Source organism: Lepisosteus oculatus, chromosome 7, assembly GCF_040954835.1.
Source record: "Lepisosteus oculatus isolate fLepOcu1 chromosome 7, fLepOcu1.hap2, whole genome shotgun sequence".
In the NCBI taxonomy this organism is placed as follows: domain Eukaryota; kingdom Metazoa; phylum Chordata; class Actinopteri; order Semionotiformes; family Lepisosteidae; genus Lepisosteus; species Lepisosteus oculatus.
In genome coordinates, this window is record NC_090702.1 from 32333095 (window position 1) to 32347008 (window position 13914).

The 13914-nt window shown below is 38.0% G+C and overlaps 1 protein-coding gene across 2 annotated transcripts in view; it reads left to right on the forward strand.

The window, feature by feature from the left end:
• The window catches only part of znf277 (zinc finger protein 277), a 45767-nt gene that overhangs the window by 460 nt on the left and 31393 nt on the right, over window positions 1-13914 (forward strand). The window lies entirely within an intron of this gene.

Sequence of the window (13914 nt, forward strand, 5' to 3'; positions counted from 1 at the left end):
AGGAGCTGCTTCTTTAAGATTTAAGAGCTTGCTAGAATATCCAAGTTAAAGGCTAGTTATCCTTTATCCCTTCCACTACTACTGAGAACACCATCAGATCTGATTGGTTGGTTAATTTTAAGGGCATATATTGCTCTAATACTTGTGCTCCAGTTACCTTAAAATTGTTTGATTCCAAACGGGGTCTCCCCGAGTGTGAGTTATGCAGTAGCAAAGTGCTCTCTTTGCTAAATAACTGGGATACTCATTCACTGCAGTGTTTAACCGTAGCCATGATATATTGACTGTATGTCACTTCTATTTCAAAGAGTAGGAGGGTTGTGATTTGACTGTATGATTTACTACATCTTGTGTTGTACAGTAGTAATCCAGATTGCCACAATTTCCTTGTTTGAAACACAGTCAGCCTAATTTTAGTTATGGACAACACTCGTGTTGCTCAAGGATGGCACACGAATTGGACGTTACCACAGCCGCCTCAGAGCTCTTGAGTCCTGGGTCTGATTCTGGCCTAGGACACCCTCTGTGTGGAGTTTGCATGTTCCTCAGCGTGGTCGTGTGGATTTCCATTGGGAGCTTCCTTCAGCAATCCAGAGACATGCTGTGCAGATTAATTGGTGTCTCTGAATTATCCCTTGTATGCATGCCAGTGCGTGTGCATAGACCAGCATATGTCCTGCCTGGCCCAGCGTTCACCAGGTTAGGTTCCTACCCTTCGTTCCAGGACCTTGTATTGGAGGAAGAGGTTATCTCAAATGGGTGGATAGCATCACTCAAGATTTTAGCAGGGATTTCTGAAGGTGGAGATGTGTTTTGTGCATGCAGCCCTACCTCTTTTTTAAATTAAAATAGCTCAGTCTTCCTTTGATCATTTTGACATTAAAGGAACACATTAAAAATTCCACTTGAATCCCCTTTTTAAAGCAGCCTAATGAAGAAATGGCAAGTTACGCAAGGCTCTGGCAAAATCAGCTTTCTTCTTTCTGCTCATCAATTACAATCTGGCCGGTTTATGTCATCACAACAGTAAATTAATTGCTATAAGGAGGATTAATCATAGCAGGTTTTATCAATATGCATGATTACATTGATGGATTCTTACAGCATTGTTAATATTGTAATCACTTAAAATCTGTTAAGGGGGAATTTAAAATGGCTTATTGCTTTATCACAGTAATGTTAAATTAAATAGGACTGAATTTAGAGAAAGAAATCCTCTTGTCATTTTTATTTTTTAAAAATACAGCAAGTTGTGCCATTATCTGTAGCATAGCTACAAAGCTATGTCCTCAGATGTTTCATTTGAGGATAAGGATTTTTTTTTGCATTATATGTGTGTTGTATTTTGTGTTGCTAACTGAAACTATTCTACACAATATTATTTCCTTATTCATAAGGTTGATTTCCACCTTTTAACCTATTTATTTGTTGTTTTCTGTTATAGTAGCATTTATCCCTGGATGGGATCTTAAGAGTCCATATTTATTTGTTGGATAAGAACAGGATTTTGAATTCTCGTTCATGTCTGCTAACTAAATGATCTTTGCTCCTGTCGAAGGCCATATTTGAAGTGGGAATGCAAAGATAAGAAGACTATAAGTAGATAGTCAAGATCAAGCTAAACCAGCTGCTAGCCATCAGTTGCTGAGCTGATTGAATTGATATTAATAGTAGTGGAGAAACTTTCATCAGAATCAGGCTGATTGTTACAATGGAATGAGAAGTGGAGAAGTAAAGTTATCTGCCTTTATTGAATAAATTATATATTTTTGTCACACATGAAAACCATATGACCTAGTTAAAACAGGGAGAGCTGTACAGGTTGGAAAATATCAGAAATGTAACACTGTAGTCTGTGTTCTCTGATGCTATCGACCCTTAAAATTAGAGTATCAAATACTGCAGTTTCCAATTTTATTTCTGTATTGTGACACCAATTTGCAGGGCTCGGTGGGATCTTTCAAACAGTTTGGCCTCAGTTTAACTACTCCCGTCTTTTTGTTGTTAAAAGGCAGCAATAAGTCGGAAAGTAAAGGTAACATGACTTATTTTTATTTTATTTTTAGGAAATATATAGAAGACAAAATGGGAAACAAAAATGCTGTTCACTTCAGAGCTTTTAACTAAACAGAACACCTTTGATTCCCTAACTACCATAGAGTTGAACAACCATGATGCTTGTTTTTAATGTGTCAAAACATAAAGTCATAGCCCGAATCCTTTTTCTATTTCTCGGAAAGCACTGAGATGTCAGCTTCATCCTTGCACTGCCTTCCTTTTCCTCACAGTTGGGCTGCATAGGCCGCACACTGATGCAGCTTCACTTCCTGGTTTTATTCCCTCAGCTGACCAATTGCCTTTGTGAGATTGGTCAGACAATGAGGTCTCGTAGGTCATCCTTACAGCCTTCTGGGTATAGTAGGGGGACCAAAATCCACCACTTGATTATCTCCTACTTTCCTCCCTCTCATGGGAGTAGCAATTCCTTATTATTCCTAGACAGTGAAGTGGCTCCTCACCACCCACACCCCCTCAAACTCTACGCTGGAAGCTGTATCCACTTTTTTGATTGCCTTTGGGCTGGGCACAATATCTTGTCTTGCAACCTTGGAAACTTCCAGAACCAGGCTTGTGCCCTTCAGGTTATCACAGGCCCTGCAATATCACCATTGAACCATTGAACTCTGTCATGGCTCAATTTAACGACTCCCATTTTTTACTTCTTGTTGTTAAAAAAGGCAGCAAAAAGAAGGTTCAGTACGCTTTCACGGGGCCTGCTTATCTTCTGCAAATGACCTCCTTCTGGAAATTGTTTTCCTGGGAGCTCTGTAACATTTCCCGGTAGAAGACGCTTTCTGCCTTCCATCTCTAGCCAGAGTGGTATCTTGGCATCCCTCTTCCAATCCACTGCCAGTATTTCAGCTACTTGTGTTGAAGCTTTTGTCTCTCAAAGAAAATCTCACTCACGTTGCAAGTATGTATGCCCACTAATATGGACTTACACACTTGTATGCACTACACCTAAGACCACACGAGTTATAGTTACGCTGTCCTCCACACTGGGTGGTAGAGTCTTGGAGGAGCTTTTCAGTAGTAGAAGAAATATATACAAGACAAAACAGAAGCCTTACTCACTTTGGAGGTCTTAACTAAACTGAAATCCTTCCCTAACACCAAGCCTGGAAACTAAGCTGCTTAATGGCCTCAAAACAACACAAAGTCACAGTACAAGTCGCAAGTCCCAGATCCTTCATTTTTTCCCCATGAGTTCACTCAGGCTACTGTACCAGCATTCTCTCAGCCTGCTGAGGGATGTATGAGTAAGGATGAGCTTCTGATCCCAGGAGCCTCAAGGAAGCTTCCAATCATCTTTGTCAGACTAGTCAGGTGACAGTGTCCACCCATCCATCCATTTCCTAACTGATTTTTCCAATACAGGGTTTTGTGGAGCTGGTGCATAAACCAGCAAAGAACCACAAACTACAAAGGCCTTGCATTTGGTCAAGACAGAGTAAGCAATTGTGCTGTCAAGTTACAATATTTGTTTTTAAGAGAACATATACTTTCTTACTAGGCAGAATACATTGTCTCATGTCACCATACTATAAGGCATCACATTAGGCTGGTAGTGGAATGTGGTGTGCATTGTACAACCACTAAATGCAAAGGCACTATTCAAACCATTTTTTTCCATGACGTTCAGCAAAGTTTGCAGGGTGCGGTTTCACTATTCTGAAGAATTGAGTGGAATGTTTAATGTCATGTTTCTGTCTAATACACAGGGCTTCACACTATGCTGCTTATGAAGTTTATAGTCCTATTAATGTGATGAATATCAGTTATTTTTTTAATTGGCTTTCCTGTTCTTGGGGGTGTCCCCTTCTTTCCAGAATGCTGACTGTATTTTTGCTGCATCGGCAACATTAGCCCATCTGCAGAGAAAAAACGTTAACCAACTTTTGTAAAAGTTGTCAGTTGTAACCAGGACACTGATGACCCTGGGTTGTTTTAGCCAAGGGTCCAATTAAATCATTTTGAATGAGTGTTCAGGGGCCTTCCAGAGGTGTTGGCAGTTGTATTTTATATTTCTCTGTGAGCCTGAAAGCAGACAAGACATTTCTTATACCATGCTTGATTGTCATCTTTAATACTAGGCCACTAGTGGTATTGAGATATTTTCTCATCATCATCAAAAGAAATAAAAAATGTCAGATGGCAAATATGCTGGAGCACATACCACAGGATAAGGAGATGATTGAATGTTAACCACTGGACTTTTGCCAGAACCATACTTGCCTGTGAGGTTAGTTTTGTAAGACCATGACTAGCATGTTTTTTCCTGTCAATGCCGTTGAATATTGATGTGAATGTCTGAGTCTAATTCTTGCATGCAAGAAAAAAATGCAGTTTCAAAGATGTTAGACTACTGAGTGTGGTTCTGGGAGGTGCCATTTAGAATTAATTGCAGCAAATTTCTGTGTTCTTTCCTACCCTACAAACTCATCCAAGGTGGGTTTCCTTGTGGAAAGGATGTAACTCCCAGGTAAGTCACAGAGTCTTGAAAATAATGCACTTTGCTTGAGTTAACTTTGAAACCAGCCTCTTGGATGAGACCTAAGAATCCCTTGAGTATGTCCAAGTGTTCCTCCTCTGTTTCAGTACCAAAGGGAAAGGGAAATGTTGTCTGCTGGGAGCAGGAGAGATACAGTTACCATGGGAGTTATAAGCAGTTTTCTGCTGTGGATGTTATACACAGAAATCCAGGACAGATTAAGAGCCCACTGTTGTTCTTCATGTTGGGCCAAATGTTGACGCTGTCAATTCGAAATAAATTCAGAGACCTTCAACACAAACTAAACAGCAGGACCTGATCAGATTTTGCATGGTGTAAGTATCCTGCCTGCACTATGTAAAAGCAAACAACTACAAACATTAATCTGTCAATATAACACGAGACTGAGAAATGTCAAAGGACCAGGTAATTAAATGTTCATACCTAAATGCTTGGAGTTTTTGAAACAAAATACACGAAGCAGAAGGAAGCACATCATTATTATATTATATTGTAAATTGAATGACTGAGACACAACTAACAGAGCTGTGATGCCGAACACATTATTAAGAGGAAATCAGCATTCTAAAGAAACAAGAAAGATAAAAAAGAGGGAGAGAGAAATGTACAATCAAAGAAAGCACTTCGTCACATGAACTTAATGTAGATAAACTGATGATCTCAGAATCTATATGGTCAACCTCATAAAAAAAGTTTATAGGACATAGTGCTAGGAGTATTGCCAAAGATCAGATTTAGAATGCAGTCTCTTGTGATGAAATCAGGGATTTATGGATAAATCAAGAATGTTTTTTGTTAACCTTTCTCGCATAGATTGCAAAAAACATCAGCAGCTAAAATTGAAATTGTAAACATGGCTAACAACTTACTCAGTTTGCAAGAGCACCTACCAGAGGGAACGCTGGTATTTAGTCTTTTCAAACAGTGTGTAGTGAGACAAAATGAGACAGAACAACCTACACGGAAGTGCGATTATAATATGACATGCATTTTAAACTGCAGAGGTAGAACCCAAAACAAAGTTCTGGAATATGATTTGATCAGACTATGAAGGAAGGAGACAGGCTACGAGATGTAGAATGGAATAAGACATATTGAATCGGCACAAAATGGATGACTGTTTGAGACACAAAATAGATTCATCCCATGACTTCACAAATAAATAACAAGAATCAGTTAAGTCTAATTTATATAATAAACTGCAAACACATGTTATAAAGGATATTAGAAAGTCAAAGAAATGCGTAGTAATGAATATTGTAATGGAAACAATAAAACCAGCATAGAACAGTTTTTTGAAGTATTACAATGACAAAGGAACAGTGAAGGACAAAATAAGGTGTCTCAAAGATAAAAATGGAAACCTTTTTTTAGATGATGACAGAGAAATGACTTATATATTAAAGGAATATTTAACTCAAGTGTTTACCACCGAAGGAATAGACAACATCTTTCCCACTGGTGAGAAAATTACTAATGTAGCAACCAAGCAATTATAGAAAAATAGGTCCTGTTATATGCAAGGTTATGGAAGCAATAATAGAACTCATGTAGAGGATCTTTATATGGCAGTATGATTTTAAGAGATAACTTGGATTTAGAAAAGGTCTGCTTAAAGTAACTCTGTGAGCATGCAGCTGCAATATTGACGCGTCTTTTGGAGGCTTTCGATAAAGTCAGTCTTTTATGATTAACTCTCACAGCAGGCAGGGTTTTAAGGTAATGTGTGTATTTGGATAAAAAATTAGTTTTTGGACAGGAAACAGGATAAAAATTATGGGGTAACTGGTTATAGTGGGGTGATATAATTAGAGGAGTGCTGCAGGCAAAAAAAATAACAGTTCTAGACACTGTGGGAAAGCAATAAAAAAGAATTTTATGACATACAGAAAATATTTACCCACCTTTGATTTTTTCACAATTACAGTATGTTACAAGCTCAAATGGAATGGAAACATATTTATATGGACTGTTTTGTGGCTGAGCTACACACAGTACTCTATACTGTCAAAGTAGAACAAAAAGTTTTTACCATTTAGTTTAAAAGAACACACTGAAATGACTTGATTTCAAAAGTATTTTCCAGCTTTGCTGTGACACTCGAAAGTGAGCCCAGGAGCAACTCATTTCCTTACAAAATCACTTATAAATTTGAATAGAGTCCATCTGTGGTCACTTTGTTTTGTTTACATGATTTCAGAATAAATACAATTGTCTGTTAGGTCCTTCAGTTGGCAGTGCTTGTCAGAGCAGAAGCTCTACCATGAAAATCAATGAGCTGTCTGACCACTCTGGGACAGAATTGTGAGAAGGCATAGATCTGGGGAGGAGTAGAAAAACGCATTTACGGTGTTGAAATTTCCCAGGAGTGCAGCAAACTCCATCATTAGGAAGTGGAAAGTATTCAAACCACCACAAACCATCCTCCCAAACTAATCAACGGGTTAAGAAGGATCTTGGTCAGAGAAGAGACAAATAACCCAATAAATACTCTTACAGAACTACATAATTCCATGAGTGAAATGGGAAAACCTGTCCAAAGGACTAGAATCTCTGCAACACTACACAGTTTATCCTATGGGTGAGTGACTAGATGGAAGCTAATGGCACATCTGGAGTCTGCAAGAAGTCACATGGCAAAAGGTTCTCTGGGCTCAGGAAACAAAAATTAAACTTGTTGGACTGAATGCAAAGCTCTATGCCTGGCACAAACAGAGCACAGTTTATCATCCTTGTAACACTATCCCGAACAAGAAGCATTGTTGTGGCAGCATCATCTTATGGGTACGCTTTTCAGAAGTATGGGACTGGGACACTTGTCAGGATAGAGGGAACAAAGAGTGCAGTCAAATACAGGCAAATCCATGAGGAGAACCTGCTTCAGTCAGCAAACGTTCTTAGACTGGGGACCAGTTTCATGTCCCAGCAGGATAGTGACCCCAAACATACAGTGGCAGTGGCTTCAGAACAAGAAGTTTTAAATAGGATTTGTTTTGCATATTTACTTTTGCATATGCTTCCAAACTGTAATTGCTTTTCCCTAAAATTAAGTTTAAAATACTGGAAATATGTAAATATTTTGTCACTAAAAGCAATGGAGTGGACAGTTAGTGAAATCAAAGTGGTTTAACATGACTTTAGAATAAATACATCTGTCTGTATAAGCCTCAGCACACATTGTGATATGATAAAGCAACCATTAACACTATGAGCTTTGGTTGGAAGCTCAGAAAAACAGTAGAGCAATATACAGTATATCAGGAGAAGGTTAATTATCCCTTTTAGTGCAGTGAAGATCATCATTAAGAAATGTAATTTTCCCTGAATGGAATACCACTCAGATACTACTTAAAGTATATAACGCCAAGGCCTCTATTGAAAACCTAGCAGTTATGCAAGTAGGTAACTGGTTAGGTGTAAAGGAGTTGCCGTTTCTCTCAGGGGTATGTCAGTCTGTGCTGTATGTGTGCAGACAAATTTAAGAGAGAAAATAAATGCAGGTAAAAACGGACGAGACTGCAGGAGTAAGATTTGCTCCGTCTGTGTTCAGAAATATGGAATGAGCACAGGTGTAGTTGTTTTAATTTGCTAGTCATGGAGGAAGGCTAGGGTCAAAGCTACATTCAGACCACGGAAAAATGGTTGGACTTCATCAGAGGGTTATGAAAGGCAAAAGGAGATTGCTCCCCACAGGTAGTAAGGGAAAAGTGCAGTTTACTTTTCCCTTTGTCTAAGAGTAAGGATGGAGAAGCTCAACTCTCCTGACATTAAGATTAGGTTATAATAGAATCTGGTAAAGCAAAACTGCGTTCAGATCATGTCAAAGTGGGATGGTTATTTACACTAGTGTTGGTCCGGCCTTAGCCCAGCTTTCTCAATTTCCCATTGTTTATACCGACACTGTTTATACTGCAGTTATGATAGATAGGGTCTGGGACCCTATAATAGTTGATTTATTGTGTGCCAAATTATAGATTCCACAGTTAAGCTGTGAAATCCAGTGACTCTGAAAGATTGGAAAGTTTTGTGTCTGAGATGGGAGTCACTATTCATGTATCGACAATATCGTGGTCGATACACAAAGCTGGCATATATGGGTAAAGTGGCAGTAAAGGACGTCTTTACTGAAAATGACACATATTAGATCTAATGTGATGTGTACTGTAGACATGTGGCAGAAGGTTTTATAGTTGAATGAGACAAAAATACATTTTTCTGTCTAAATGCAAATTATGTCCGGAAGAAGCCCAACAGAGCTCATCCCTCACTTAGCACTCTCCCACTTGTCAAGCACAATCGTAGCAGCATCATTTTATAGAGATGTTTCTCATCAGCAGGGACTCAGATGCATGTCAGTATTGAGAGGAAAATGAACGAGGCAAACTATAGGAGAGTCATGGAAGAAAACCTGTTTCAAGCTTTACAAAAAAGTCTCAAACTTTTGAAATTTACATTCCAGCAAGACATTGACCTGAAGCACAAAGTAAAAGCCAAGCCACATTGAAGTGGTCTGACAAGGAGAGAGTGAATATCCTTGATTGGACAGTCATTCTTGAAAGTTTAGAGTGAGGTTTGACAGTTGTAGTCCATCATCTATCCCCAATGGATCTGTCAGAACTGACAGATTTTTTTCCCCCGGGAAAATTAACCCTCCCACTTCAAAACTAGTAGAAACCTATGTAAAAACTGTAATTGCTTCCAAAGGTGCTTCCACCAGATAATGAGAAGGCTGAATACCTATGCAATCAATAAATTCTACTTTCTTTGCAAGTGTAATTACCTTAAATCTACTTCAAATATAGCATTGATTCACAAATATAATTTTCTGATCATTATAGTATTGAATAAAAAAAGCATTTATAAATAGTTACAGTATATAGGTTACATGCAGTTAATTAAAATGTTATATTAGCAGGGAGGTGAATATTTTTTCAAGGCACTGTAGTTAAAAGCACAGATTTGTTCAGGATATACTGTAAAAAAGATACTGCAGCTGTGGAATCAGTCCAGAGATGAGTAAACAGATACAATCCAGGGCTCAAAGTAAACTCCTACACTAACATGCTAAAAAAACCTTAACCTTTCTTGTCTTTAATATAGAAAATTATATTTTTTTAAAAAGCCTCCAAGACATTAACAGAGGGAACCCAATGGACTCAACAGTGAGACACAGGCCAGAGTACACAAATGGAAAATACAGGAACGTCAATTTAGTGAGAGCAAGGTGCACTCCTTTGCACAAAGGTTTGTGAACTAAGGATGGTAATAACTGAGCTGGAGATTTGATGAATCACTAATAATTTGCATTGCCACTTTGCCACTTTGAAGTTTAATTGTTAGCTTAATTAACTGTAGCATCTTACTTTCTAGGAACATCTGAACTAATTATTGATTGCCCTTCTGGTAGTGGCATAAGAACAGGTGGTTATTGTATTGTGTCATTCACAGTTGTTAAACTGCATTGTTTTCCCTAAATAGCAGTAGTTGTGTTTCCTGAAAAAAACTGGAACAGCAGCTGGTAAAGGATGAGTGTGCAAGACCTTTGTATTCAAGATACAGATATGGAAGATCCTGTATCTAAAAGAATCAGGACACAAGACATAGAGGAAGTCTTTTATGCACATTTTCTGATTTTTTTCTGCACCAGCTAGTGTTCACCATTGTTTTGTGAACCAGAATGAAAGCTTTTTTCTCAAGTCTTGATTAGGCAGGCCCAGACGCTTGACTTATTCATTCTAAAGGTCCATTCCAATCATTAATTTAGATGGCAGTGTTATAAACTTCTTCTCTCATCATGTCAGATCTTAGAAGTGTAATAGGTTTTGGGCCCAGTCCTTCTCCTCTCATTGTGCTCTCTGTATTAACCAGATCTCAATCCAAATGCTGTATGTGTATGGCCCTGAATGTCTGCTCTAAAATAATTAATATTTTAGCAGGAACTTTACTTAAAGCTTCTGAAAATCTAAAACTACCATGTCAAATGCTCCGTTTGATAAATGACTTATTTTGCTTGTTTAAAGACAGTAATGTTACCAACTTTTAGCCAGATCTTATCAGATTACATAAGCTGAGCAAGTCTGGATCTTGTTAGTACTGGGAGGGGAGATCTCCAAGGCAAAATAGGTTGCTTCTGTAAGTAATGTTCATGGACCAGTAGGGAGCCCGTTTTTCTTACGGACCAGAATTTCCAAAAACACATGCCCCACTATGTTGAATGGGACATGCTGTGGGAAGTGCTTTCTTTGGATTTGAGGTTCTGAATGCCTGGTCTTTAAAGATCCCATAGCACTTTTGAAAGAGTAGTGGTGTTAAGCATGTGGTCCTGGCTAAATTTTGCTGTGAGCTTGTATGGTGTGGCTTTTCTAAAGATTCTGCTTAATTAAAGTTATCTATGTAGTGTGATTACTGGCAGATGATGGTTACCAACACTTTTTGAATATTTTGGAATGACAAACACTACGTAATGTAATCTCTACAAATGAGCAGGTAATAGGTTTATTCCATGCTGAAAAGAGAAGAGAGAAAACACAACGTTTCGGCTGTGAAGCCTTCTTCAGGTGTGAGCCGCATGCTGACGTAGCTACCCGCCTGAACTATGTCTACAAATGTTCTGGGGATGAGAACAGCTGTTAACAAACAAAGTTTGCTATCGCTTCATATGTGAGTGTGAATTTTATATATTACGTATATTATTAGGCTTTTGTATCTCTGATGGCTACAATTTGTAAAATCCTAAAACAATTTCCCCAATTGTCAGAGAGCTATCTGCGCTAGGCCTTCTCTGTACCTTATCATTTAAGATCTGCTGGCAAGTGGTTTTGGCAGAATGCATTTAAATGAATGTCAGAATGGGTGCAAGCTAAAGGAGGCCATTGGGCCCATCTAGTTTGTTTGGTTGTAAGTAATTCATCGTATCCAGCAGTTCATGTGAGAGAAGCCATGGTGTTTCCTTCAACAACATGGCTGGGTAACGTGTTCCCATACAGTATATGGTTTGCACTTTGTGTGGCAGCTAGAAGGAACCAAATATATCTGCAATAAACTTCTCCAAACTCTGAGGAACTGGTACTTTGAAGAAACTTAGAAAACCCGCAGACGCACCAGCTCTCCAGGAATCTGTCCATTCCTGGTCTAAAACATGCATTAGGCAGATTCAACACCAGATCATTTCCACTTGTATCCAGATATGCTACACCATTAAATTACCACAGATTTGTGACTCCAAGTGTCCAGACTACTTGCAGCATCAACATAGTGGTGGAGCATAAAGTTTGGTTATCCTTATCTTGTTTTAGCAAATTTAAGAAGTAAATCGGCTTATTCAATGTTACCCACCTCCACTTTATCTTAATTAAATTAATCTATAATTTCCTGAGTACTTAAGTTTCTTTTTTTTAAGGCTTTGCTTCTCTCACTGATCTGAGTGACTTGTAAACATTTGAAGAGGTTGTGGATCTTTCACTGTTTTTGTATAAGTCTGTTTTGGAAGGCCTAGAGGGATCTCCATTGCTAAAAGGTTGTATTATACTTGTACACCACCTCAAGAATACTGGGGTTTTTCTTCCTGAGTTGTGCATGGCAGACCTTTGCTCTCCAAGATTTGTGTGCATCACAAGCAATTAATTTAACTACTTAATGGTAACCGCCTAACATAGTCATGGAAAAAAATACATAAATTCAGTTGAGTCTAAGGAGGTCTTTACCTTTTTCTGTGTGTTCTAAAACAAAGCATGAGCGAGTGAAGTCGATCTTTTTGAGCAATATCCTGTCAATTCAGGGTCACCAATAAAGTAGAGAAGTTTTTGAGGTGTAAATTTACCTGTGATCTAAACTGAAGAGGCAAGTTCATAAGCATAGACCTAAGGAAATCAAGGATCTTGAAAATTTCTGCACAGAGGAAGGATGGTCCAAGATCCCATCCAATGTATTCTTCAGTCTTATTATAGATAAAGGCTTTGTACTGTTACCCATGGCAGAAGAGGTTGCATCAAGTACTAGGAACAAGGGAGCCAATAATTTTGAGAGAAAAAATGGTATTACTCATTTGAAAACCTTTATGGGCATAAAATATAGCTAATTATCTGTGCCTTTTATTTTATGCGGCTTTTTTGTTCTGTTTTTTAAAGGGTGCCAATAATTCTTGAGCCCACAGTATGAAATATTTAGGTGGCATTACCTTTTCACCAATGTTAGCATTTCTCATTAATCTGCAAAATATAGTAATATTAGCTATTAATATTATTATGATTAATATTAGACATTATTGAGTACAAATTATATTAATATAATTAGGGTTAAGATTCAACTCAGCAAATGCTAGAATATAGTGTTTGTTAGTTCTTAGAACAATGTACTACCATTAATTAAATGTCATTTACCCAAAGTGACCTGGTTTTCTGGTTTAATTCTGGTTTCTTCCAGTCAGGCCCTAACATTGCACTGTGTTCTAAAGAATGTCTGGTTTTAATCATAGTTATGGTAAGTTACACCCTGTAAAATCTTGGACTGCTTGTCTGAAAGATAAGGTAGAAACAGCTTGGGATCCCATGAGACCAAAAAGATTTGGTCTGTGTTGGATATGTTTTATCCTTTAGAAGGAAAATATATTAAAATAGATTGGAACAGTAGACAAATTACATATTATGGGGAATCATGACAATAATATGATAAAACATTATTTTAATTATGATAAGGGATAGTAACTGATAATAGTAATGAGAAAAATGATGATAACATTATAACAAGAGGGTGTAAAAATAAAGAAGGAAAATAGGAAGGAGTAAATATTACAGAGGTATGACTTTAGAAGTGCATATGAATGTCAAAGGAACAAATAGAAATTAATATCATAACTAAAAGAAGAAAAACACAATGTTCATCAAATCCAAATTTTAAATATTTTTAGCATGGACAAAACTTGATGAAGATTTCATATAAAATGGACTGATGCTTCCAATAATAAACAAAGGTGTATGTATGGGTTTATACCAGTGGTATGAGTATGTCCCCAATCAGGTAGCATCTCTCTCTCATTAAAAATTAAATTTGAACACGTTACACAAAGCAAGACAGGTTGAGTCAAGTTATCCTTAGATGGCCAGTGGACGTCTGGACCACGTCATCAGGCAGTAGTGACCACAACTCCATGCAATGCTGCTCATAAATGGCTGGGCATCACCAAGGCTAAGTGCCCTTCAGGATGCCAGGATAGGATCCTCAGGTAATGGCCAGCAGACTACCTGTGTTCTTGTATTACCTATGGGATAATCAGCATTACCACCTAGTAGTTTGATCCTGTCAGATCTCGGAGCCGAACCATAGCTAGTCTGGTCACTACTGGA